The following is a 21,920-nucleotide window of genomic DNA, read 5'->3' on the forward strand; positions in this document are numbered from 1 at the left end:
TTACTTTATTTCTTTTGTGGAACATAAAAGAAGATATTTTGAAAAATGATTTTGTCCATACTATTGACAAAAAAGGGCAAGTAAATGACAGAATGAAAGAATCTTAATTTTTGGGTGAACTATCCCTTTAAGAATCCATCACTGTCGCAGTTGGACCAGAAGGATGTTCAATCATATATCCATTCTCCCTTTTTAATAGATGTGATGACTCTGTTTGATCGTATACACTCTTTGTGCACTAACATGACTAACAAGATGGAGAACACACGATGGCCTATTGAACAGTGGAAAAGAACATATGCCATCCATGTTGCTAAGGAACGCATACACGCACATCTGCGCACACATTCAATATTTGAAGGCACGTTTGACGGGTCAAGCCGTCTCACTCTCCTAAGTAATTTATAATGTGCTTTACTCCAAGGTATTGCACAATCTCATTATCATTAGAATTTTGCATATTTAACAACAGTTTTAATTAGATGGTATTGTATTATTCATGCCCATAATTTGAAGCTGCAGAACCTCTTAAAACGAAACAGCAGATGAAAAGAAAGAGGACATAAAAATGGAGCACAGCTTGTTGATGTGTTTTCAGAAATGGAAGGGTTTACTCAGTGGTGTTTAGCTGGAGACCTACTGACACTTCTCACCAGTAACTGCTCTTTTCTGTTAGCAAACTCACATCGCATTGTGTATCCTTCTGCTAAATTCACAGCACTGGGATTTATCTGCTCGCATCTGTATGTGTGTTTGTGTGTGTGTGTGTGCTTGGCTCATGTGTAAAGCGTGTGTGTGCTGGGGCCATGGCTCCTTGATGTATTATTAAAACTGGAAATGCACTCTTGGGATAGCATCTAGTTATGTGCTTTCATTTAGTGAATAAACCAAGCGTTGTTTTCATCTTTCCTGGTGATTGTTAATGGCTTGCCTGATGAGAGGTATGTATGTGTGTGTTTGTATACTCATCCAGGTCTCTTATTAAAGGGGCCAAATAGCCAGGCTGCTGATTTTGCTTTGGGTTTTCAATTAGTCATTTTACTGAGCACATCTGTCGCTGGCACAGTACCAGTCACTGAGCATGCTCATTACAGAATACAGAAATAAACAGAGAGTGACAGAACAAGAGAGATGGAAACTGTGACATACAGAATTTCAAAAAAAAAAAAAAAAAAAACCTACAAAATTTCTATAAAACTAAAAAGATAAAAAACCTTGTTATTCAATGGCTATTTGTTTTGAATCAATGGTTTCGCTGATGTAGTGTATAATCTTAGTATGCGTTTTGTGTAAGTGTGTAGTTGGTTACACACTCACACTGTCTTTTGAAACTTCTAAACTCCAGGCACATAACTTAACTAGTCAATGCAACACTGCAGGAAAAATAAATAAACACGTTTTTATGAATAACTTAATAATAGTCACAAATAACAAGATAAACAATTGTCATAGATAAGTTATTTATTTATTTATTTATTTTTATTCAAGTTGTATATCTTGCATATATTCTAAGTGATGGACCCTTTATAAAAGCACATTTTTCCACATTAAAAATCACACACGCACAAAAAAATAAATAAATAAAATGTTAGATTCACATTTGACCATCTTCATTCACAGAGAGAAACACGTATAGACTCAGGGGCATAGACGTCTCATATGCCTACCAAGTTGTATTTATTTTATCAAAAAATACAGAAAAAAAAATATTTTGAAATATTATTGTAATATTTAAAATAACTGCCTTCTATTTGAATATGTAATTTATTCATGTGATGGCAAAGCAGAATTATAAGAATCCATCACTCTAGTCTTGAGTGTCACATGATCTTTCAAAAATGTATGCTAATAATATGCTGATTTGCTACTCAAGAAACGTTTCTTACTATCAAGCAGTTGTGCTGATTGATATTTTTATTATTTATTATTCTTTGATATATAGAAAGTATAATATATATCTATATATATATATATATATATATATATATATATATATATATATATATATATATATATATTAGAAAAGTAGAAATCTTTTGAAACATTATAATGTGTCCTCGTTAGATAAAGTATTATTTTCTTAAAATAATAAATAAATAAATTCTTACTGGCCATAAACCTTTAAATGGTAGTGTGTGTGTGTGTGTGTGTGTGTGTGTGTGTGTGTGTGTGTGTGTATATATATTACTCTTGTTTTTTTTTTTTTGTGTTTTTGTGTGTGTTTATATTATTTTTACAACCCTTGGGTGTTACTACACCCTCTAGTTAGTATTAGAGAAACAACAGGCAAAAGGATTCTATAAGCCTAAGCAGAAAAACTCTCGACATCTCTTTTACAGCTAGTGCTACTTTACTGCAGTCAGCACTTTCCCGACAGAGCTTGGCAATGTCCAATAGCTCAATCACTTTAGCAGAATGTGTCATGCTTAGAGGAGAAAGGCGAGTACAACGTCGTCCAAACAACAGCCGAGCTTTGATTATTGAAGTTCAGGGGAGGTTCAGTAAGCATCAACGTTTCTGCCTGATCCAAAGGATGTTTCCCTGGGGATGTTAATAAAACATTTTGCTCATTGTGGAAAGTAATGACCAACAATGTAAACTTGTGACTCGACAACAGATGTTGGCATGCTCGGTGGAAACAAGGTGCTGTAAAATTAATTTGGTCTAAATAATTTACTGCATGCATTACGTGCTCAAGGAAGGAGACAAGGATGATTGGTGGGCAACGACAACAATGAGAGACACATACACAGCAAGAAAAACTATTCAATTAAATCAGATGAGGTCTGTTAGGAGAACAGGCAAAGAGAATGATCAAATATGCTCTAAAAACATCACACAATCACACAAATGCCAACAGAGGACCCGCTGTGATTTATATTTAATTGGGCTTTATTATTTAATATTGTCACTTCAAAGCCAGAAGCAGGAAACTTGCTGAATATGTTTTCCAAATTAAATTAAATCAAATTAATAACTGACAAACATCCGAATGATTTGGGTGCAAAACATGCAAGTTTGTGTTGCTCTTTGATTTTTCTCTCTCTCTCCTCCAAGACTGGGAAAGAAAGAAAAAAATGTGACACTAAAAACATTCATGAATTCAATCTCTGTGTATTAAATGGGTATTAAATGGGTTAATATTTTTGTAATATTTTTTTATGTAATTTTTAAGTGTTTTTAGGGAAGAAAAGGTTTTTGTTTTATGTTGGTTACTATTTTTAGAATCCATTACACAAGAAGGATCTAATGTCTCAGATCTACATGACAAATTACACCTGACCTTTATTATATACGCTTACAAACTGAAATATCCCTTTGTGTTGTTTTTATTGTTCGGTGACAATGTTTCCCTGTGTGTCTGACGTCAGCAGCACGCTTGCAGACAGCAACACCGCTGTCAGGTCAGTTACCTCAGCAGGGGTACAGTAGCACTTCATATGTGGACCAGCATTTGGCCTGGATATCCTTCTCTGTTCATCTCACCTCTCTCCAATAAATATCCCAAAACAGCACGTAGCAACACCACCACATGCTCGAAAAATAACACCAGCAAACATGGGATATAAATATATTTCCTCTCTCTCTCTTTCTCAGAAAGTGTGTGTGTGTGTGTGTGTGGGTGGGGGTGAGTTGATGATGCTAGTGGTATAAAGGTTACCAGTGTATTGTGTACTGACCTGGAGAAAACTCATCTAAGTGTGAAGTGTATGGTGCAGGAAGGGGAATCACTCTTTAACCCAAACACATGATGGATTGTGACACTTAACATCAGGGCATCCTGACAGCAGCTGTTTGAGTGTGTGTGTGTGTGTGTGTGTGTGTGTGTGTGTGTGTGTGTGTGTGTGTGTGTGTGTGTGTGTGTGTGTCTGTGTGTGTCCTGAGGCATCTTACAGCTATGATTATTACTTTACAAAATGCAATGATGCAAGACAGAAATTAGATAGATAGATAGATAGATAGATAGATAGATAGATAGATAGATAGATAGATAGATAGATAGATAGATAGATAGATAGATAGATAGATAGATAGATAGATAGATAGATAGATAGATAGATAGATAGATAGATAGATAGATAGATAGATAGATAGATAGATAGAAAAATCAAAGAACAATCAGGAGTTACAAATTACCTTCAACAATGGAAATGTGGCATCAACTGGTGTGACTGTGACTAATGTCAGAGCATTTACTTGTTACAACTACTTTCCATTTGTTTGTCTCCAAAACATTACCATTCTAAATAAATGTTGAACATCATGTGGAAACACCTATTTTCACAGAGTAAACACAAACATCTTACCCGGCATCCGTCCGTCGACACAGTCACTGCTCTCTGTTAGATTGCTGGTAACGAAGACAAACAACAGGCCATATGCTTTGGATTGTGCTGAGTGCCATCCTCTCTCCCCTCCGCCTCACTCAGAGGGACACTAAAGTTCAAAATTTGCTAACTCAATTGTGGTTCACCACGAACATTCAGTGTACGCTTCACCACCAGCTCCTCACATACAAACACATTTACGTCAATGCTAATTTTCCTACGGCTGGATCTCTGCTGACAGTTCCATACGTCTCCTATTAAAGGAGCAGACAATGGGCCTGTGCTGTGGGACAACATGAGGGATTGAGAACTTCTGAGTCATGAAATACACTGGTGATGAAATAACGGCTACAAATTATGTCAGTGGAAAGCATTATCTGTTGAACTGTTCAAGAGAAACTGCTTCGGTATGTTTAGGTAACAAAAGAAATGATGCATGTTTTTTTCTTGAACTGGGAAATTATGGAATTACGTTTCCACCCTAAAAAACATGACTGCATAAACTTTATTTTTGGTCATTGTAGTTTTATATAAAACATAACTGAAGTTGCAAATGTGAGAAAGAATTGCAAATTTACATTTGTAGTTGTGACTTTGCTTCTCACTATAGCGATTTTTATTTTATTTAATTATCAAAGTGACTTTATTATTTTAAACTTGAGGTGGAAATGGCACACTTTTCCCACCCATTATGGATGTATGAATGTCATGCATTGCATACAAAATATCAAACCAAGCTGCATTTTTTTAAAGGTTTTCAAGCCAAACATTTCACTAAAAAGCTTAGGTTTTAATTAATAAAATACTTGGTAGACTGTTCAAAATTAAGACATAAGCATACAAAAACTTTCTAAATGTCAAATGTTAAAGGGCTCATATGATGCAGTTCAAAGTCTTCCTTTCTCTTTGGAGTGTAACAAGCTGTTCATGCATAGATAAGATCCCTAAAGTTGCAAAGATTAAAGTCTCAAACCCAAAGAGATATTCTTTATAAAAGTTAAGACTCGTCCATGTGCTCCTAAATTGCATGGTTTAAACGCCCCCACGTCTAAGTCACTGTATGGGAAGATTTGCATGACACCGCCCAAATGTTCACGCAAAGAAAGAAAGAGTAACTTTGATTCTCGCTGTAGTATTGTTGCTGTCGCTGCTGCAGTGTTGTAGAGATGCTGTGTGTTTCGCTGTGAAAGTGAAACTAATTTGTTTGGCCTTCCAAAAGAGGACACAACTAGAAATCAGTGGTTAAGTTGTATTTACAACACTGTTCCACAACAGTTCAACCCAAATATTCAGATGTGTGCAGTGCATTTTATGGAGGACGAGGAACGGGAAGGCTGTGCACGAAGGTTGTCTCTATAAAGTGGGGCAAATCCAATGTTGCAAGGACAGTCTGGCACTTCTGACTCACAGCCTGTAAGTACGTTTCATATTTAAAGAATTTGCCACTGACGATTCAAACATGAGTTTTGAGCAGTGTAGAGTAGACATGGGCCGATTACGGGTTTCAAGGTATACCACGGTTTGAAAATGTCATGGTTTAAAAACAACTAATATTTTCCATTATACTGTTCCTGCCCCGGTTCACTTCACATTCAGCGTTCCTTTCCATCTCGCGCACAGCCACGTCCATCTCGCGCACAGCTTTCAAAAATATACTCAACTGTAGATGAACGCGGACGGATAAGCTCAACACATGCGCAGGACAACGGGGTGCGCGGCTGTCCGCGAGCTCCTTTTGATGATGAAAATTATGTAATGCCGACGGTGCGCGGACGGATCGGCAACCGGCTGTTTTTTGCGGAAAAAAAAAAAATAAAAAAATATTTTTTTTTACACAGTCATTTAAAAATAACACATTTCACATTTCACTGTAACAACAATACCATGATACCGTAAAACCATAATATTTTTGCTTAAGGTTATCATACTGTCAAAATCTCATACCGGTCCATGTCTAGTGTAGAGCAGCGCTTGTTGTTTGTCGTTTCTCCGATCACAAATGCAGACATGGTTTTATGTTTACACGGCGCGATATGCAACGCAACCCGTAAAAAGACAACATAATCCATAATTATGCCCCCATTGGATGCAACAAATGCCTCGTTTGTAATGGGATTTTATTGTTTTTGTCTCGTCACGCCAGGAGAGGTACCACAGTATGCAAAGGGGCGTAACATTTCTGTCACACGCTTGAGGCATTCGGCCAATCACAATGCACTGGATAGCTGGCCAATCAGAGCACACCTGCTTTTCAGACCAATGAGCTTTGTAAAAATCTACACGTTTCAGAAAGGCGGGGGAATAGAGTGATATGCAGTGATATGAGCATATTTTTAAGTATCCAAATACTTTCTGAGGCCACTGTATAGTACCCAAGATATTAGTGGATAGATATAGTAACTTTTGTTTTGTTTTTTAATATTGTGTAAAGTATCTTTTGACAGACTCTGCACCATAGCAGACATAGAGTGACAGTTGCATTTTGGCAGATCTTCCTCAGAAGTCCAACCACAAAAGACGGGAAGTCGGGAAGTCGTGGCCTAATGGTTAGAGAGTCGGACTCCCAATCGAAGGGTTGTGAGTTCGAGTCTCCGGCTAGCAGGAATTGTGGGTGGGGGGAGTGCATGTACAGTTCTCTCTCCACCTTCAATACCATGACTTAGGTGCCCTTGAGCAAGGCATCGAACCCCCAACTGCTCCCCGGGCGCCGCAGCATAAAAATGGCTGCCCACTGCTCCGGGTGTGTGTTCACAGTGTGTGTGTGTGTGTTCACTGCTCTGTGTGTGTGCACTTCGGATGGGTTAAATGCAGAGCACGAATTCTGAGTATGGGTCACCATACTTGGCTGAATGTCACGTCACAAATGACCTCACTAAAACATCTCTCACTCTCTCATATATTGAATAACAAGACGAATGAATCTCTTTCCATGTCTCTCCCAGAGGAATAAGGGTAAAGGATTGTTTATGTTTCAGCTGAAGCCAGTCCTCACTTGTGTCTCTGTTTTGGTCTGTGTCCGCCCTCATGTTCAACATGGCTGTGATTATGAGCCTGGCTCTGGAGGAAGAATACTAAACCGCTGCCTGTTAAGCAGCCATCACTGATGTAGCCCACTTGTTTGTCTGTACTTAGCAGCTCATCACAGCTGTACTCCCTCCAAACGTAACTGGAGAACCCCTCATCCATCATAAAGAACATTCTTTCTTCTTCTCTCTGTTTCACTCTCTTTTTTGTTCAAGTGCCGTCATGAGAGAGAGTGTCAACAAACAGTCACAGGGTCGTGCCAGAGGGTAATGGCACATTACTTCAGAAGTCTTTCCGTCCTCACCCTCTGTATGATTTTCCTCTTTTTACTGTCTCCTCTGCTATATTAAATAATGTCTAGGCTAATCCATGTTTTATAATGTGAGTGGATGGTAGCCCAAACTTTGAAGTCCAAAAAACTGCACCCATAAATTATAAAAGAAGTCCACACAGCTCCGGGGGGGTTAATAAAGGCCTTCTGACGTGACAATGCATTTGTGTAAGAAAAATATCCATATTTACAACTTTATAAATCTTAATCTCTAGCTTCTGCTAACTGTCATACACATGTTCACAAGGGAGTGGCATCCAGTGGATGACGCAGGACGTAGGCAAATGTGGCGATGAACGGGGAAGTGACGAACGTGGAAGTGCAGAGGAGGGAGCAAAACAAAACACTGGTCATTAATTAGTAGTACATAACAAGGATTTGTAAAGAAAAATGTTGGAGGATTTTGATATAAGCCAAGAGGGTACTGGTTTTCCTTTGCTGTAAACAAAACTTGTTTTTCGCGAGATTCTCACCGGAGCTTATGCTATGCCTCCGTCATCTGCTGGCACCACTCTCTTGTGAACGTGCCTACAACAGTTTGCGGAAGCTATAGATTAAGGTTTAGAAAGTTGAAAATATGGATATTTTTCTAACACAAATACATCGTGTCGCTTCAGAAGGCCTTTATTAACCCCCCGGAACCATGTGGACTTCTTTTATAATGGATGGGTGCAACTATTTGGACTTCAAAGTTTAGGCTACCATCCACTCCCATTATATAGCATGGATTAGCCTGGACATTATTTAATATAACTCCGATAGTATTCGTCTGAAAGAAGAATGTTATATACACCTAGGATGGCTTGAGGATGAGGAAAGTGTGGGGTAATTTTCATTTTTGGATGAACTATCCCTTTAAAGTTCTGTAAAACCCTCCCTTCCATAAGCCTACTCTGCTCTGACTGGTCAGCTGGCCAAGGCTGTTGTGATTGGTCTTTCTGTATGCAATGCATGTTGGAAACGACACACCAATTACCATAATAATTTTTTTGCTCCGGAGGGTTACTTGTAAACAAAAATGCTATAAGGTTACAAAATGGCATCGATATTTTCTTATCAATTCAAGCCCGAGTCTGAGGATGATACTGATGCAGTCGCTCAACAGGAAACTCCATCACAAACACGACTTGATCAGGACATTTGTCAGTGATAAGTTTAAACTTTGCATGTGGTACTTTACGTGATGTGACAGCAGTTTAATTGCATTCATTATTATTATTATTTATTATTTGAGGTGCACGTGTGGAACTACAGGTCCTTCTCAAAAAATTAGCATATTGTGAAAAAGTTCATTATTTTCCATAATGTAATGATAAAAATTTAACTTTCATATATTTTAGATTCATTGCACACCAACTGAAATATTTCAGGTCTTTTATTGTTTTAATACTAATGATTTTGGCATACAGCTCATGAAAACCCAAAATTCCTATCTCAAAAAATTAGCATATTTCATCCGACCAATAAATAAAAGTGTTTTTAATACAAAAAAGTCAACCTTCAAATAATTATGTTCAGTTATGCACTCAATACTTGGTCGGGAATCCTTTTTGCAGAAATGACTGCTTCAGTGCGGCGTGGCATGGAGGCAATCGGCCTGTGGCACTGCTGAGGTGTTATGGAGGCCCAGGATGCTTCGATAGCGGCCTTAAGCTCATCCAGAGTGTTGGGTCTTGCGTCTCTCTACTTTCTCTTCACAATATCCCACAGATTCTCTATTGGGTTCAGGTCAGGAGAGTTGGCAGGCCAATTGAGCACAGTAATACCATGGTCAGTAAACCATTTGCCAGTGGTTTTGGCACTGTGAGCAGGTGCCAGGTCGTGCTGAAAAACTAAATCTTCATCTCCATAAAGCTTTTCAGCAGATGGAAGCATGAAGTGCTCCAAAATCTCCTGATAGCTAGCTGCATTGACCCTGCCCTTGATAAAACACAGTGGACCAACACCAGCAGCTGACATGGCACCCCAGACCATCACTGACTGTGGGTACTTGACACTGGACTTCAGGCATTTTGGCATTTCCTTCTCCCCAGTCTTCCTCCAGACTCTGGCACCTTGATTTCCGAATGACATGCAAAATTTGCTTTCATCAAAAAAAGTACTTTGGACCACTGCGCAACAGTCCAGTGCTGCTTCTCTGTAGCCCAGGTCAGGCGCTTCTGCCGCTGTTTCTGGTTCAAAAGCACACGCCTGTGCACGGTGGCTCTGGATGTTTCTACTCCAGACTCAGTCCACTGCTTCCGCAGGTCCCCCAAGGTCTGGAATCGGTCCTTCCTCAGGGTCCGGTCACCTCTTCTCGTTGTGCAGCGTTTTTGCCATACTTTTTCCTTCCCACAGACTTCCCACTGAGGTGCCTTGATACAGCACTCTGGGAACAACCTATTCATTCAGAAATTTCTTTCTGTGTCTTACCCTCTCGCTTGAGGGTGTCAATGATGGCCTTCTGGACAGCAGTCAGGTCGGCAGTCTTACCCATGATTGCGGTTTTGAGTAATGAACCAGGCTGGGAGTTTTTAAAAGCCTCAGGAATCTTTTGCAGGTGTTTAGAGTTAATTAGTTGATTCAGATGATTAGGTTAATAGCTCGTTTAGAGAACCTTTTCATGATATGCTAATTTTTTGAGATAGGAATTTTGGGTTTTCATGAGCTGTATGCCAAAATCATCAGTATTAAAACAATAAAAGACCTGAAATATTTCAGTTGGTGTGCAATGAATCTAAAATATATGAAAGTTTAATTTGTATCATTACATTATGGAAAATAATGAACTTTTATCACAATATGCTAATTTTTTGAGAAGGACCTGTATGTTAAAATGTCAAGTGAGGCTGAAAACCTGTGCTGTCACGAAGTACGACAGTTCAGCACACAACAAAAGGTTCAAATTATATTGTTGTGGTATCGTGGGAAAAAAAAAAATTTTAACCACTGATTCTTCACATCATCATCTTTCGGCAATGAAAACAAAACAAACTTTCTTTCACAGCATAGGACACAGCGTCTTCTCGACATGATGTGAACACTAACTAGCAGAAGTGTTTGTGGGCAGGTCAGGCTACTTCAACATTAATCCGGATACATTTGAAAATGGCGTTTTCATTTTAAAACGCTCTCCGTCCACACTAGCGTTTTCAAGTGTTTTCCAAAAATGTCTCATCCTCACAGAAACATCAGAAAAAGTTAAATTCGCTTTCTGCGCATGCGTAAAGCCTAAAAAAAGCTCACTGCAGATTATACACAAGGAATAATCTGAATGAATCATTTTCATGCAGTTTTTCTGACAGGAAATTTTATATATTTTATTTACGAAAAAAACTCACCATTCACTGACGCGTCCAGGTCGCACACACTCACGATTGTATGTCTGATCTATAACGCAACTCGCGATCGCAAGTAAATTTGCTTTCATCTTTGCAGGACTGTGATATGAAGAGTGTACAAAGTAACACATCTATAGCAATAGTGTGAAAGTGCATAGCACATAACGTGCACAATACCAGTATAAACACGGATATCTATTGGTATAATATGCGTCACATGACTAAACTTGCGTCATCGTTTTCAAAAGCCTCCGTTTTCACAGTCCACACTACAACGCGAAAACTGCGTTTTCAAATTTATCCACTTTGGAGAGCGTTTTTAAAAAGCTCAGTTTTCCTTGATAAAAACGCCGTCTCAGTGTGGACGGAAGGCAAAAATGGAGAGAAAAAGATGTGTTTTCAAACGAAAACGTATTAGTGTGGACATGGCCTCAGACTCTGTTCGTATTTCGTGGGCAGGCGGGGATTATGCAAATGTGTTACCTTGTGACGTATATGCAGACTGTTTACAATGAAGGAAAGCTACTTTACAAACTGCAATTTTTTTATTTATTTTTTTTCGAAAACACATATGACCTGTGCTTTAATGCATCCTTGAGGGTGGTATTATATATATATATATATATATATTACTACACAAGCATTATGGTATTATATAGTATGTCAGGGAACAAATACACAATATATACATTTATACCACATATACAAAATATATAAATACAAAACAGTGAGAAGGTAGTAGCATAGATTTCAAGTAACTTTTAAACAAGCAGCAATGCTTTGTAAGAGAAGACAGTGATTGTCTTTGTATGCGCTAAATATGTCTGTAGTGTAACATTGTGTGGATTGGCCGTCTTTATATAGTTTCAATATGGTGGAGCTCCATCCACACCATCTGCAGATGCTCTCAGCCATCAGCAGAGGTTAACAACTGCACACTATCACAGCATCTCCGTACACATCAGACAACCATTACTCAAAAGGCATACATATGCTTTATGCCTTAGATTAATCTTTGACCTTTCGAGAAAGGAGGAGAAAAATGGAGATACATGAAAAAAAAAAAAGCTCAGCACTTTTTTTTCACTTTCTCTCTTTCCCTCTGGATTCACTCACACTACAAGCTGTAAAAGTTTGATTTGGGATACATGGCAATATACGGAAGGCTATTGTAGGCCAATACTGTTTTATTGCACCATTACTAACATTACTTCTACTGAACTAGTTAGCTATCTTCAAGTTGTCAGTAGGAGTTTATGGTCTTTTTTTCTTCTTTTCTTGCCTCTGAACAGATTTATCAGGCTTTATAAAGGTAGGCCTTCAGTATGTCAGGGAACAAATACACAATATATACATTTATACCACATATACAAAATATATAAATACAAAACAGTGAGAAGGTAGTAGCATAGATTTCAAGTAACTTTTAAACAAGCAGCAATGCTTTGTAAGAGAAGACAGTGATTGTCTTTGTATGCGCTAAATATGTCTGTAGTGTAACATTGTGTGGATTGGCCGTCTTTTATATAGTTTCAATATGGTGGAGCTCCATCCCACCACCATCGGCAGATGCTCTCAGCCATCAGCAGAGGTTAACAACTGCACACTATCACAGCATCTCCGTACACATCAGACAACCATTACTCAAAAGGCATACATATGCTTTATGCCTTAGATTAATCTTTGACCTTTCGAGAAAGGAGGAGAAAAATGGAGATACATGAAAAAAAAAAAAAGCTCAGCACTTTTTTCACTTTCTCTCTTTCCCTCTGGATTCACTCACACTACAAGCTGTAAAAGTTTGATTTGGGATACATGGCAATATACGGAAGGCTATTGTAGGCCAATACTGTTTTTATTGCACCATTACTAACATTACTTCTACTGAACTAGTTAGCTATCGTCAAGTTGTCAGTAGGAGTTTATGGTCTTTTTTTCTTCTTTTCTTGCCTCTGAACAGATTTATCAGGCTTTATTAAAGGTAGGGCCTTCATTCTGTGTGTTTTGATATTTTGTCTATATAAAATTTAATGACAGGTAATTATTAAAAAATGTATAAAGGAACAATAATTTCGAATCAATATTTCAGCACTGGATAATATATATATATATATATATTTTACCCCTTTAAGTCAAATATTTTATTAAATAATTCAATATTACTAGACAACTGTTGTGCAATAATTCACACAGATTGTCTGTGGCAGTAGGTCATTGAGAGAATACACATACACATACACACACAGACTCTCATACACTCAGCAGTGTTCTCTATAGGGACTTCACTGATTGCAGCATATCAGAAATAACGCTGTGAGGCCGAATCAACTCCCAGACTGAGTCTCTAGCTTTTCATACCTTCTGATTTTTATGCCTGTGGTGACAAAAGTGCAAACACAGAGTGGAAAATGAAAGCAGGAACCCTCCATTCTCTTGGGAATCCAGTCAAATCAGTGTCAGTGAAAACAGACACTTTCTGAAATGCAGCATTGAATGTGTGTGTGTGTGTGTGTGTGTGTGTGTGTGTGTGTGTGTGTGTGTGTGTGTGTGTGTAACACTATATCTGTATCGTCTGACTAGAGAGGTTAAGAACACCTCTTGTTGTACTTTATAATGGTATTTGACAAGATATAGCCATTTTAATTATTTTTATTATTTCATATTCTTGCTCAAGGCCAAAAGTAGTTTGACTATAAATTGTTTCAGCTTGAAAACAGCAACACAACTGGGGTTTAACGTTTCATTAAGATGCTGGAAGTTCAGTTTGCATGTAAACAACATGACGTGTCAATTGTGTGTCGAGTGGAGAAGCACATGCCTGCGTATACAAGCAATCTTAACGTACCACATCATTCTCAAACAAATACTTCCCAGATCTGAAACCAACAAACATTTGTCTTTCTACCACAAGACAGCTGAAACCCTAATGTGTAAGAAGCCTGTTTCAGACCACAACCCAAAGTTCATCACACGTACACATACATTTAGGCAAAAGGTCCTGACACACATGTGTGAGGCCTAACACTCTCTCAGTAACATCTAACATTCCTCCACAACCCAGTTAATTGTGTTACAAGATACAGGATCACAGAAAAGAAGACAATAGAAACAAAAAGAGAGAGAGAGGGAGATAGAAAACTACACTGAATTGTGGGTGACAGCACAAGACGTTTTTCAGGGTTTGTGAGTGTCAGCCCATTAAAGATGTGAGGCTGGCATCCGTCTTTATTGGAAACATCTGTGTAAAGGAATGTTCTTCTCTGGTAAAACATTCCAAATACTGTCCCAGAGCCAGAGACTTTGGTGTTAGTCTAATTTAAGCAGCATGTTGGGGAGAGCTCTTCAGTCTTTGATCACATGAGGATCGTTCGCTACAAATTGAACAAACCCCAAGCTGCAGACCTGAAGGATCACAACCATGGATTTGCTGAATTAAATGCTTGGTTGAACGCAGTCCGCACATGAAAAGGAAAGTTGCTGTGACGAATCAAATGGTGGGGTTTTCACCTAGCCAACAGGTCCTTTCTTTATTATTACTTTTAAACTTAATCCATGCCTGGGTGGCAGCCCAGTAAAGAAAAGTCGCTAAGGGATGAAGAATCATGCGCTGAAGAGAAACATGCAGAAATCACCTGTCTGTCTAAACCCAAACATAAACAATAGTGTACAGTTAAAAACAGTCTGTTTGACTTTCCTTTTAATAATTCAACTTTCTTTTTCTCCTTTCAATTTTCCCCTGCAGTTTTCCTTTCCGCTACAAATATGAGTTTATATATAAAACAGTTTAATCTCAATTTGTGTTTAGGCCCAGCATGCATCCCTCACTGTTCCAAAGCATAATGTGCTGCTACACAAAGAGCAGGTTCCTTTCTCTCTGGTGGACAGTTCACTTCACGTTTGGCAGTGTATGTTATATTTATTTATTTATTTATATATATATATATATATATATATATGTGTATATATATATATATATATATATATATATATATATATATATATATATATATATATTTATTTTTTTTTTTTTTTTTTGCCTGCCTGTTGTGTCACGGGTTCCAATTCCCATCTGTTAAATCGAAACATGCTGAACAGGAAGGAGTGCTGAATATTTTTATCTGCAGATGCCCACATCTTCTTATGGAAATCTTAATTACACAAATCCCATGAATGCAATAGTGTTTTGCATGTGTGTGAGAATTAAGTTTATATAAAACAGATATGGAAAAACATTTACCCTCAAAATAAAATCAGCTTGCAAGACAACATATGAAGAAGTAATACTGCTTGCTATTTTACCCTAGGGTCAATATTAATAATCTCAAATGCATTTACAAACATACACTGCCATCTTACGTTTGGGGTCAATAAGATTTAAAGATTTAATTAAATAAATCTCTTATGCTTACAAAGGCTGCATTATTTGATTAAAAACAAAGCAAAACAATAATATTGTAAAAATTTTATTAAAATTTAAAGTAACTGCTTTGCATTTTTTATGTTTTAAAATTTAATTCACCCCTGTGATCGCAAAGCTGAATTTTCAGCAGCCATTACTCCAATCTTCAGTGTCACATGACCAACAGAAATCATTCTAATGTGCTGATTTTGTGTTCAGGAAACATTTCTTATAATTATCACAGTTGAAAACAGTTGTGCGGTTTAATAATTTTGTGAAAACCATGATATAGATATATATTTTAGGATGCTTTGCTGAACAAAGTTCAAAAGAACAGCACTTATTTGAAACATTTTGTAACATTATAAATGTCTTTTCATCAGTTTCATCAATTTAAAAAATAAAAACTTTTAAACCAGGGGTGTCCAATCCCGCTCCTGGAGGGCTACGGTACTGTAGAGTGTAACTCCAAACCCAATTAAACACACCTGAACCAGCTTATCAAGATATTACTATAGGCAACTTCTATAGGCATTTGGAGCTAAACTCTGCAGAGTCTGGACTCCCTTGTTTTAAACAGTAGTGTAACTTCTATATGACCATCCTTATTTCCAAAGTGCCAGACATGTTTAAACATTCCTACCTTCAAACAGATAATAAATAGGAGATTTTGTTTTAAGTTTTTTTTTTTCTTCTTCTTCTTAAGTTAATATTTCAAGTATATCTCAAAGCTATATATATCTCTAGCCTATGCCATCTCAGCATTCCTTTAAACACAGGACCTATTCCAAAATACAGTATAATACAACCATTTTGAACATTCCAGCTACACATATTCGACATAAACAGGGTGAAAGCAGTTGGTTTCTCTCCAGTTCATCAGAACTTGGCTTGGCGGTTTTATACAGTAACAGATTTACAATATTATGCTTTTCAGATTCTGCCAAGCAGATCTCAGCAAGCTTGACATTTTACTTCATATTCAACTGCCAGTTGTAGACTGAACCACCTCGCCAACTCCCAGCGAATGGCCATTATTGATGAGCCCAAACACAACGTTTGGACGCCAGGGTAAAAGTAAGAAAAGATTGAAATCTTTGTTTCTGAATTAGCAACCAAACACAGAGTGTCTCAGAAAACACTGCCAGACGCACACCACACGACTTTATGACCACGCCAGCAGCAATAAACACAGTACAAATGTGAACTGTCTGCTAAGCATTTGCAAATGCTATGTCTTTACTTTAATTACGTCCCAGTCATGGTCATGCAAACTGTCGCTGGAAGTCAGTTTAACTGAAGGCTTGGACGTGCGCACTGTTGTTTACTGAACATAAAATGCCTCCCGAAGACACGTTGGGCAAGCGCTAGAGTTTAAACACAGACACTGCTGTCAGCCACACTAAGAAACACTGAGTGGGATGATAATTGAAGGGACATAAAGTAAAGCAAAGACAAAGAGATGAGATTGCAAAGTTTACGACCTGGATAAACAATTGCTGGCCTTAGTGTAAACACAGCCGATCTGCAAAAACACTGAGGACAGTTGCCACTATAGAAATTTCCACAGTGATAAGGACTGTGGGTTTGCTTAAGGACAACGCCTAAGACCAAACAAACACTCGGTCTGAGGTGGCTGTTAAAATGCCCGCCAGTCCAAAAGCGCCACCAAGGAGAACCAGAACAAACTAGCTCGACAGATTTGAACTTCCATGAATTTACTAAATTAGCACTGGCATTCACATCAAAAATCCTTCACTAAACCATTGTTGTAGAACTACACTGTTTTAGTACCATTATTTCTAGCTGTTGGTTTCATGGATTTGGCTTAAACTCAAGAGTTTACTAGTTAAGCTAGTAGATCCAAAAACAGATATACACATACATTTATATTTCAAGGTATTAAAGGGATACTCCACCCCAAAATTAAAATTTTGTCATTAATCATTTACCCCCATGTCATTCCAAACCCGTAAAAGCTTGCACGTCTGATGGCAGATGGAGTATTCTGACGACAACTTTCATACCTTTTACGGACCTTGACACTGTTATTTATTTGGCAGTCTATGGGACAGTCTCAAGCCTCCAGGTTTTCGTCCAAAATATTTTAAATTGTGTGACGAACGGAGCTTTTACGGGTTTGAAACGACATGGGGGTAAGTGATTAATGACAAAATTTTCATTTTGGGGTGGGGTAACCCTGTAAGATATTAGTAATATATATATTTATTTATATATTCACTACGAACACAGACATATTTAATGCAAACAAGTTCAGTAACAAATCCACTCATATTTGAAATCTGCAATTGTGCATTTGGAGTCGTTAATTAACTCAACTGGCAGACACAGATTTGTTGTCTTGTTTTACAATGCCTAACAGCAAAATCAATCATTTTCTCTGTCTTTGCCTTGAGGCACTAATGAGTAATTGACATTTCTCTAAAGTTGAGAAACACTCAATCCTCAAATGTTCTCATCCTCTGCACCATCTCTCTCTCTAGCTCCCATCTATCACCAATTGTGCTTATTACAAATGCAGGATGCCCACTGATTAGCTGAGACCGCTGGTGGAGTACTGGTACTGCGATGTGATATCCAACTCTTTTAAGCTAAACTGAACTTATTAATACGCAATGTATTACCTTAAAATTTAAGATGAAATTAAGAATAAAGTGTGTTTGCTTAATAGCCAATACTTTGCTCCTAAACAAAGCAGCATTAGGAGTTTTAAATATAGGCAAACACAACCTGTCGCCTTGATCCAAGGCCTGTTGTAAAGCTGGGTCTTTGTGTCTTGGCCACTAATAGGTTTGTGTTGACGTATAAGTGGAATTCTTGCTACGACACCGGTACGCTGAGATCAGGCATTGACTGAGACTGAGACTGTTATCGATGTGCCTATCAGAGCCAAACTGTAGGGTCCTGTTTCAACATGAGCTTCTCATGAGGACTGAGCACGGGGAGCTCGGCCGGGAGAGGATTAGCCAGGAGGCCATGCTGAGCAATGCAGAACATTTGAGAACGCTGAAGTGGGAGAGGGGGTGTGAGACAGAAAGAGGACATCTGACCTTGGGGAATAGACAAGGGTGGAAAACTAGACAGGTCATTACATTAATCTGTGGCCACATGGCATTGCAGGCATTTGTTAAAGGAATAATAATGAGAATGAAGGAATATGATCACAGAGGTGCTGGCAAAAAGTGAGTAAAGTGTAAACATGCTCATTAATATCATCTACCATATTAAACACAGAGCTAATGTGACCTCTCATCTCACTTTGAAATTGTATGGCTCAAGTTTGCTACCTGACATCTTTGGCTGACAACATTTTGTTTTGTCACCAGTAGTTTTGCACATGCAAATACACATTTTGCTTACAGATGCTTTGTAATCCAAGTAATGTACAATAAAACACACAAAATAACAATTACGTCAGCACACACACAACCACATCTACATCATTTTGACCCTCCACTCAGTCAGAACAGGCTGTCACTTCAATCAGCCATGGGTCAAGGGTCAGCAGGGTCAAATACCTGACCCCCTCTGTCAGAATGATGGGCTATGGTCAGTGTCTCATGCCTCTCCCTGATCCTCACACACAATCTTCACAATATATATATATATATATATATATATATATATTTTATTTTTTTTTTTTTTTTTTTTTTTTTAATGAACAGAGAAGAGTATACAAGTTCCATTTTCGGATTAATTAATATGGATTAATTACCATATTATTGAAAATAAAATTAAATAATACAATTAAATTAAATAAACACATACATGGATGCAAAGGAATGCACATGAACAACATGCCCAGTTTGTTTACTCATGTTAACAAGATAATCTGTGAGTCGGTAGCAATTTTTACAGCTCTGTTTTCACAGCCTCTGGAGCAGTAAAGCGCTCAGGTAAAAGACAGAGTGATTTGTTTTTAATGAAGAACAGAGACGGGGGACAGCATCCTGGGGATCCCTAATGAAAGGCTACACCACACTTTGAAGAGTTTTATGGCTTGCACAGCTTTGAGTAAATCCAAACTAAATACTTATTATTTGAAAAGGTATTAAAAGGGCAGACTCTGTAATGTGAAGGGGTCTGGTGGTGATTAGCGGGAATCACGGTTAGGAATTTCATTTGAAACCCCTGGCTCTCTTGGAATTCCCTCACCTGTTGGGCTCAGTCCTGCAGCACTGCTTAAACTTCATGAGACAAAATAATCCCATATCTGAGTTGCTACAAGCATTTTCTGCTTATTGTAAAACAGAAGATATATCAGAATATACAGTACATATATTCCTAAACATGTTCACTCAAAATCTTTAAAGTAGTGTTTAAATAGTTCAAAGAGTTGAATAGAAGTTCTTGGAAGTCTGCCTTACTGCATCAAACCACATTCCTCCCTGTCAGCTATGGGTTCGGTCTATAGAAGGATCATCTCTGACTAAGAGCTGTTGACCTCTGCAGATGGAAGCCTGAAATGCCGTTGTGTTTTAGGTCAGGACGATCTTAACATGGACAGGAAGGAGACTGACATATCCTGTTTGACTGCTGATACAACTTCTTTGATTAATGAGACAGGCAAGAACATTTATCATGCCACAGACACATAATCTTGGTTGGAAGATGCTTCAAATGGAATATAAATTGTTACATAGAACAGGTATCTCTTAATTTACAGACAAATACCTGTAGTGTAATTATTGATTTATGTGGTTCAGTTAAACCAATATCAGAAGCTAAACTGAAGACAGCTGGAAGACAGCTCAGAGGTCAGGTGCTAAACATTCTTTCAGAGAGAGAGAGAGAGAAGCAGATGCAAAATTGTTAGGTCATTTGTAGGTTTGTGTATGAGTGAAAGCCTTTCGTCCAACCATAAAACCATCAGCACACCTGTCACCTGATCAAAGACCAGCAGCTCAGCCAGCAAATCTGTGTGTTTATGTTTGGGAAATGCATGAGTGTGTTGGAGTGAACAAAAGGAAACCGAGAAGGAAAAGAAAGTCAGTGCAAGCATATTAATTTGTTTTGTTGTCTCATTCACTATAATAGTATTGTTACTTGGTTCATTCATGGTCCAAAAAAAAGAATATATAATATATATATTATATATTATATATCGAACTGCGTCCTCTAGGGGTCGCTATGGGGAACACCTCGTCGTGACCCGTGTCTGAAGCATACATTGAAAAAACAACAATGACTTGGCCGGCGACAGCCCCTGACTTCACTACCGGTGCGACTATGGATAAATAGGCGCCGGGAGAACACGTCATTCTCTTCTTTGTCTTCATTAACTGTTTTGTTTTAAGCGTACAGCATTTAGGAGTGCATGTTTCTCACCAGAGGCTTTTCTCTGATACCTGCAGTTCACATGGCTCGCATACTGTGGTGTGCGTGTGTAGTGAAGAGCAAGCGCAAGCGTTCAGCTCTCGGTGGAAATGGTAGAGTTGGTACTTAGTGTTCGCCATGATTGTGGCCTGCACTCCCCTCAGCATGGCGGCGTGGGTATACTGTTCCCCATAGCGACCCCTAGAGGACGCAGCTCGAAGTTTTCTTGAAAGGGAACGTCTCAGGTTACCATGTAACCATGGTTCCCTGAGTAGGGAACGAGACACTGCGTCCTCTAGCTCCCTGCCATGGTTCGGACACAAGCTTCAGATGAAGAAGTGAATGACGTGTTCTCCTGGCGCCTATTTATCCATAGTCGCACCGGTAGTGACGTCAGGGGCTGTAGCCAGCCAACTCGTTGGTGTTTTTTCAATGAATGCTTCAGACACGGGTCACGACGAGGTGTTCCCCATAGCGACCCCTAGAGGACGCAGTGTCTCGTTCCCTACTCAGGGAACCATGGTTACATTCGTTACCTGAGACGATATATATATATATATATATCTACACATACACACACAGTGGAGATAAAAAAAAGTCTACACACCCCTGTTAAAATGCCAGGTTTCAGGTAAAAAAAAAAAAAAAAAAAAAAAAAAAACCTAGATAAATCTTTTCAGAACTTTTTTTCACCTTTAATGTAAACTATAACCTGTACAACTCAATTAAAAAACAAACTAAATTATTTTAGGGGGAGGAACTAAAAATAAAAAACTACAATTATGTGGTTGCATAAGTGTGCTGTAGTTAATTAAGCAATCACATTCAAACTCACGTTAAATAGGAGTCTCTGATGTGCCCAGAGTGTGTCTGTATGAAGTTTAAGCTCAAAATACCTTACAGATTATTTTTGTTAAAATTGCCACTTTTAGGGTATGAGCCAAATCGCACCGTTTGCGTCTTTCCCTTTAAATGCAAATTAGCTGCTGCTTCGAAAACAAAATTAATCCAGCTTGACTTTAGCGGATCATATTTCGGGAATAAATGGAGAGAGCTATGTGGATTCTCACATTCTCATCAGTGCAGTAGTTGGGAGACACTGCTTATGATTTATGGGGATTGAAAAAAAAAAGGAGTGGGTGGATTTTTATCATTATAGGGTGGTTGTGTACACACACTGC

General features: G+C 38.3%; 1 long non-coding RNA gene across 1 annotated transcript in view; it reads right to left on the reverse strand.

Annotated features, from left to right (window-relative positions):
- Nucleotides 1-4,313: 4,313 nt before the first annotated feature.
- Nucleotides 4,314-21,920, reverse strand: part of LOC122145642 — a 47,801-nt gene continuing 30,194 nt past the window's right edge. Inside the window, exon 3 of the long non-coding RNA XR_006160456.1 lies at nt 4,314-4,437. This is a non-coding gene — a long non-coding RNA (uncharacterized LOC122145642). The remainder of the gene's footprint in view (nt 4,438-21,920) is intronic.

The sequence above is a fragment of the Cyprinus carpio genome, chromosome A7 (genome assembly GCF_018340385.1).
Source record: "Cyprinus carpio isolate SPL01 chromosome A7, ASM1834038v1, whole genome shotgun sequence".
In the NCBI taxonomy this organism is placed as follows: Eukaryota; Metazoa; Chordata; class Actinopteri; order Cypriniformes; family Cyprinidae; genus Cyprinus; species Cyprinus carpio.